The following is a 6,000-nucleotide window of genomic DNA, read 5'->3' as shown; positions in this document are numbered from 1 at the left end:
AAATCCTGGTCATGATTACCTCGAGAACCGGCAAAAATATTGCTAAATCATGGGGCAACACATGTTAAGTATATTTAATGCGAGAAGAAATACGTCGTTTCAAGTGTCAGAGATTGTTCAGAAAGTTTTCAGAAGATTTTCCGCCAAGAAAGGGATCTTCACTAACTTCCCGGTGATACAAAGATATGCCACTGAAAAGCAGGGGGACTATCTGTATATGGTAAAATTGGCTTATATTAAATGATTGAATAGTAGCGTGACACGTGGAACCAAAAATAGATAGAAAGTAAATCAAGTAATAACCCATACCGGGAACAATAGCTGCAGTTGACATCGGATAGACCCCGAAGGGAGCATGATCAACGTGAGCAGATAAAATATTTGCCATCGGATAGCATTCAATGAATAATATTCTCTGGCATTAAATAGGCAGACGTTGCAGAGAATATTTGCATTAATGGCCTGCCATTACATATTCTTCAATGGCCTCTTTATTGTCATTTAAGAGGGGCTTGATCCTAGTAATACAAGAACTAACCCCCTATCATAAAATAATTAACTTGTGTCATTTTTAAAAGGTCTACTTAACTATTTTTCAATATTAGATCGAACATAAACTTATATGTGTGTATGCAGAAACTGTTATGCCTATAGTAATTTTGCATGCAAACAAGGATGATCAAATGTGCGTAAAACGTCAATTAGCCATAGCTTTGTATGGGTGATTATTGCAATGGAATTTAAAGGTCAACTATGTTGTGGAAAAAAATATTATGCATAATTATTGCGAAAATAACAGAGGAAACATCTACATAACTTTTTACGTTGGTATAATAAAACACTAGGAGTGCTTGGTATGAAGGATATTGTTTAATTTTCATATGTTTGGCTAAACTATTTATTCAAGAAAACATTTTTCTAAAGAAATTGTTTTTCGAGTTAACCCATATAACTGCCAACCTAATCTCTCAGACTAAAATATTTTGTTAGAGGTATCAAATAGGTGGGTTGGGCTGATTTTGGGCGGGTCAAAATGGGTTGAGTCAAAAGATGGGCGGGTCAATGACCCATCCAAAGTTGCTTGAGCTAAGATGAGTTGTGTCAAGATGGCTACAATTTTGGTCATAGCCCAACCCGCTAACTCTTAACAAGCTTTAATTAATGTGTGTTATTTCTATGAATTATTTAATTACCAAATAAAAACTATTTTCTTTTGTTATGGTTATATATAACATATCAAACAAAAAAAGAACTATTTAAAATATATTTTAGCAAAGTTGCTTTTGGATCAATTTGGGCTAAAAATCAGCCCAATTTTAGATAGGTTGGGTCAAAATAGACTGAGTTCAATAATGGGAGGGAAATGAGGGGAAGGGTCAATGAACAGCCCAACATTAGGATGGACAATATATCTATCGGCAAGCTGTAACATGAGTGTGGTTGACCTTGAGGCTCCCAACCCCAATTGACTGAAAACTAAAAGGGGCATTAACTTTATGTTATCCCCCAAATCACAGAGTGTTTGTCCCACATCTACCTCACCAATTTGAACAGGTATGGTGAAGCTCCCTGGATCCTTCAACTGTTGCAGCAACTTTCTTTAAATTCTTGAGATGCACTCTTCAGTAAGTATCACTGTCTCAAACTCTATCAACCTTCTTTTGTTAGCCACAATATCTTTGGTATACTTAGCATATTTTGGGATTTCACGTAGCACATCAACCTAATTGTTGGAATTGTTATGATGACTATGCTTAGTTGTTTAACTTGAGAGTTGGGCGTGAGCCGTCCGATGTGAATCATGTGCATTGTGTGATGTGAGGTCTTAATTACATTCTATGCTATCATGTGTTAGTCTAGAACTTGCCCTATGTGTTAGTCGAAGCAAAATAAGTAAGCTTTGTGAGTCTAGAAAATGATGTAGATATTTCTTTGATTGTCCATTGAGCTAGTATGCCATTATAAATAAAATTATCTTTAGATAGCCTATTCGAGCGTATAAACCTTTTCTTTTCCACCCACATTTCAAGTTGATTCCTTTTTGTTCTTAATTAGATTTTCTTGAACCTTTACCTATGAAAGTACTTAAGTTTCTAGAAGAGTAAGGTGAGAGTTGAGGTAACTTTTGAGTGGAACCATAGAAAGGCCAAAAGGTTCACATATATTTTGAAAGATCACTAGCCGGGCAACCCAAATTGGGAGAGCATTGGAAAAAAAAGGTCAAAGAAAATATAAAAATAAAAGAAAAAAATAGAAAATGCACATCTTATTCCTCTTATCCAAGCCAGTGAATACATTGTTGTGCTTAAAGAGAAAGGCCAAATTGTACATGATTTCGTGGCATTGCTTGAATTGGTCATGAAGAGTGTGCATTCAAAAGATAAGTGTAGTGTATTAAAGTACTTAGGAGGGTTAGTCGTTATACCCAAATATATCCTATTCATCCCTTAATCTGCATTACAACCTGAAAAGACATAATTGATCCTGAACTTCCCAAGCTTAGATTAGTAGAGACATATACTATGGGCAAGCCTATAGGATGACCTCGGGATGTTCATGAATTTTTTTGATAGAGTAAGCGAATTCTTTTGATATATAAGTCCTTAAATTATACTTGAATGCATATTTGAGTGTGTGGACTAATTTCTATCTTTACTTTGTGGGGAGAGCACATGATTTATAAAAGATTGATAAAGTCCAAGCACTTTGAGTTGGCACAAGAAGTGAGTTGTAGCTGGAAATATATTGGAGTCATTTTTTGAAGTTGAGATGTTAGGAGAGTCACACAAATATTTTAAGAAGCTTTGGCATGGGTTTAATTTTGAAGAAAGATGTCAATAGTTCTTATATTGGATTCTAAGTGTTGATATAAACCATTATCACTGGTGTGATGCTCGAGTATATTTTGAATTGTGTTTCTTGCCTATACGCTTAATTTAAAGTTGCTCGAGGACAAGCACGAGTTTAAGTGTGGGGTGGTGATAATGGTGAAAAGTTCATATTTTGATTGTGTTTGTGTATTAATTCTTGTGTGAGTTGCGAGAAAAAAAGGATCAAATAGGAGAAAAATTGCCAAAGGAAGAGTTGAAGACAAAAATCTGGGACAGCGAAGGGGGGTTCGCTTCGCCAGATCGGGATCGGAGCAGAAAAAATCAGCTTCTCCAATTCGAATTAGGAGAAGCCAAATTCACACTAAATGAACCCTAAACGATATAAATATAAAGTTAGCCACTTTTCGAAGGGAGAAGACTTTGGGGAGATGCCACTTTGAGAGCAAAACACAAGTATGGAACACTCGGGAGCACGAAATTCATCAATTCTTCCATCCTTCATCTAGTATTCATAGCTTTTATATTTAAAAATAATATGTTGATTATTGTCATGAACATGAGTGGCTAAGAACCCCATTATTCTGGTGTTATGGGTCGTTATTGACTATTGTAGTTTGGCGGTTGATTGTGTTGCTTGATTCTCATATTAATTTGTTTATTAAATCTTGCACTTAATTATTCTATTGTGTAGCTAACAATAGAGTACTATCTACAAATTTAAAATTGAACTCGAAAGTGGGAACTATAAATTGCATATAAGGTTGAGTAGAGTAAGTTCTTGAATCTAGGTATCGGAGAATAGATTCATGATTAGGATAGACATATTCTAGTTGCCTTACTTGGTTATTTTTGCAGGAAATATACATGTGTTCTTGTCAAGTTTGATTCTATAGACATATAGTCTTAGGTTGGCTTGAATAAGCGAGCGAAACGTCGAAAAAACTTCGCGAGCATAATAAATCCTGTTAATCAACATAGTAGATAAGTCAAGTGATTACATCACCCGGAAGAACGCAATAGGAGAGACATTAATCCCATACCCCTGGAATGTCGCCATCTCATTGAATTCTTTCTAAACTAGCGTTTGACCATAGATTCCCAAATTTATTTTGAAAAATCTGATTTAGGTGAAGTTTGGTTTGAAGATGAAAATGTGTTTAGACATAAGTTTCCAAAATATTTCACTTTTTTAAAAAAAAATATGAAACATGACTTATGCCCACAAGTTCTAAAATTATCAAAAATACCCAACAGAACTTTTATCAATAACATTCATTATATTATCGCAAATCATAGTATTGAACATAAATAAATGCAGTCCAAAATTATTATTTTTATAATGAATTACATAATACACTATCAGATGACCGAAAAGATGAAGCATCATTGTTACAAAATAATAAATGACAGGTTCTTTTATAAAATATAAAAGTTTGGGGTAATTTTTAAAAAATGTAATAATGATATTTTGGGCCAAAACCAGCTCTTGTTTTGGGATTTGGGTTTTGAAAATTTGTCAAAATGTAGATAAAATCTATGGCCAAACATGTATTTGTCAAACAAAAAAAAACAAATATGTTTTGGCAAAATCTATAGCCAAACGGGTCCTAAGTGTTCGTTTGCTCTACTTACGATCTTATTTTCTTACTGACTGACATATAATATATATATATATATATATATATATATATATATATATATATATAATCTATGTATAATATAGTTATAAATATATATAGCTAATGTATACAAATATTGACAAAAAAAGTAAACAATATAATGTGACCGAGTAATTGTGTAACAATTCCAAAAAAAATTCCCCTTAGTGGAAAATGACTCTTCTTGGAAATCAACTGAAGTCATTTTCCGAATCCAAAACATAACACGCGTTCATAGGCATAAAGAGGTCGGCCCATACATATTCACGCGATGAGATGTCAATTTGGCAATACGGTCCGCTTTTCATCTAATTTCGCTCTTTATGTTTTGCGGTCAATGTCGCAAAGTAATAAATGTGCTTTACCATTGGAAAAATGGCACGGGACGCCTTATTTGGTCGCCCTCATTTAATCCATACCTATTTTTTAAAATATTTTAACTTGTACCCACTTTTTAAAAAAATTCAGCCCCTTTTTTTCTCCTCTTTTTCCTCCTCAAAGTTTTATCTTTTCTTTTTCCAGGAGTAAGGTTCATCCCTATCTATTTCTTCTTATTTCTTCGGTGAGTCCTATAAATTTTCAATTATTTTTTCCTTTTTACTGACACCCTCAGCTGTAAAGGTTCTATAATGGTTTTGCAACTTGAATCTTATGCACAATTTTGATGTGAAAATGGGACAAGAAAAATTAATTATTAATTTTATATTGTTGTTTGGTGAGTTGGGTCTGGCAGAAATTGGAGATTTCAGTTATCGATTGGATTGGTAATGTGTTGATGTTGTTTTAAGTTACTTCGTGTGGGTACAACATGCCCCTAGAGCTCTAGAGCTGAAGTTCTCCAGTTACAAATAAAAACATTCGACAGTTACAAAACAAAAACTTCAGCTCTAGAGCTGAAGTTCGCCCAGCAAATAGAGAACAAAACTTCAGCTACTATGCTTAAGTTCAACAATTACAAACAAAAACTTTAGCTCACTTGGTTCAACACACTTGCTACTTCAGTCCCGTCTACTAGAATGCTGAAGTTTTGCGTGATTGTCTTTGCTACTTCAGCCTCGTATGCTTAAGTTACGCGAAAAAATGGGTACGCTTGCAATTTTTTTTGCAAAGCGGGCACAAGTTAAAACGTGACCCAAAAAATGGGTATAGATGCAAATGCCCCTTTACCATTTCATTAAATAAAATTATAAGTTTGGAAAAGAAAAAATCCCACCAAACTAAACACCAAAGTTTTTTTCTAAATATTTTTTTGCCTCACCAACCAAAACTGGAAATGATATGGTGCGGTCCGTTAAGAAGTTCAAAAAGGAAAAAGATTAAAAAATTTAAAAAAATTGTGACAAGTGAAAATTGAACTAGCAATCTAGCAAATATTTTAAATCTTTTTGATTACTGAACTATACTTTTTGGATATATATAAAAAGAATTCAAAAAATATATAAAAAAGGATATATATATATATATACGTAATGTAACTTTTTGGCTAATCCGCTCCTGATAGGGAGCATGTG

The sequence above is a fragment of the Nicotiana tabacum genome, chromosome 20 (genome assembly GCF_000715075.1).
Source record: "Nicotiana tabacum cultivar K326 chromosome 20, ASM71507v2, whole genome shotgun sequence".
NCBI classification, from domain to species: Eukaryota; Viridiplantae; Streptophyta; class Magnoliopsida; order Solanales; family Solanaceae; genus Nicotiana; species Nicotiana tabacum.
The sequence above is the reverse complement of the archived record's forward strand: the minus strand, read 5'-3'. Positions refer to the sequence as shown.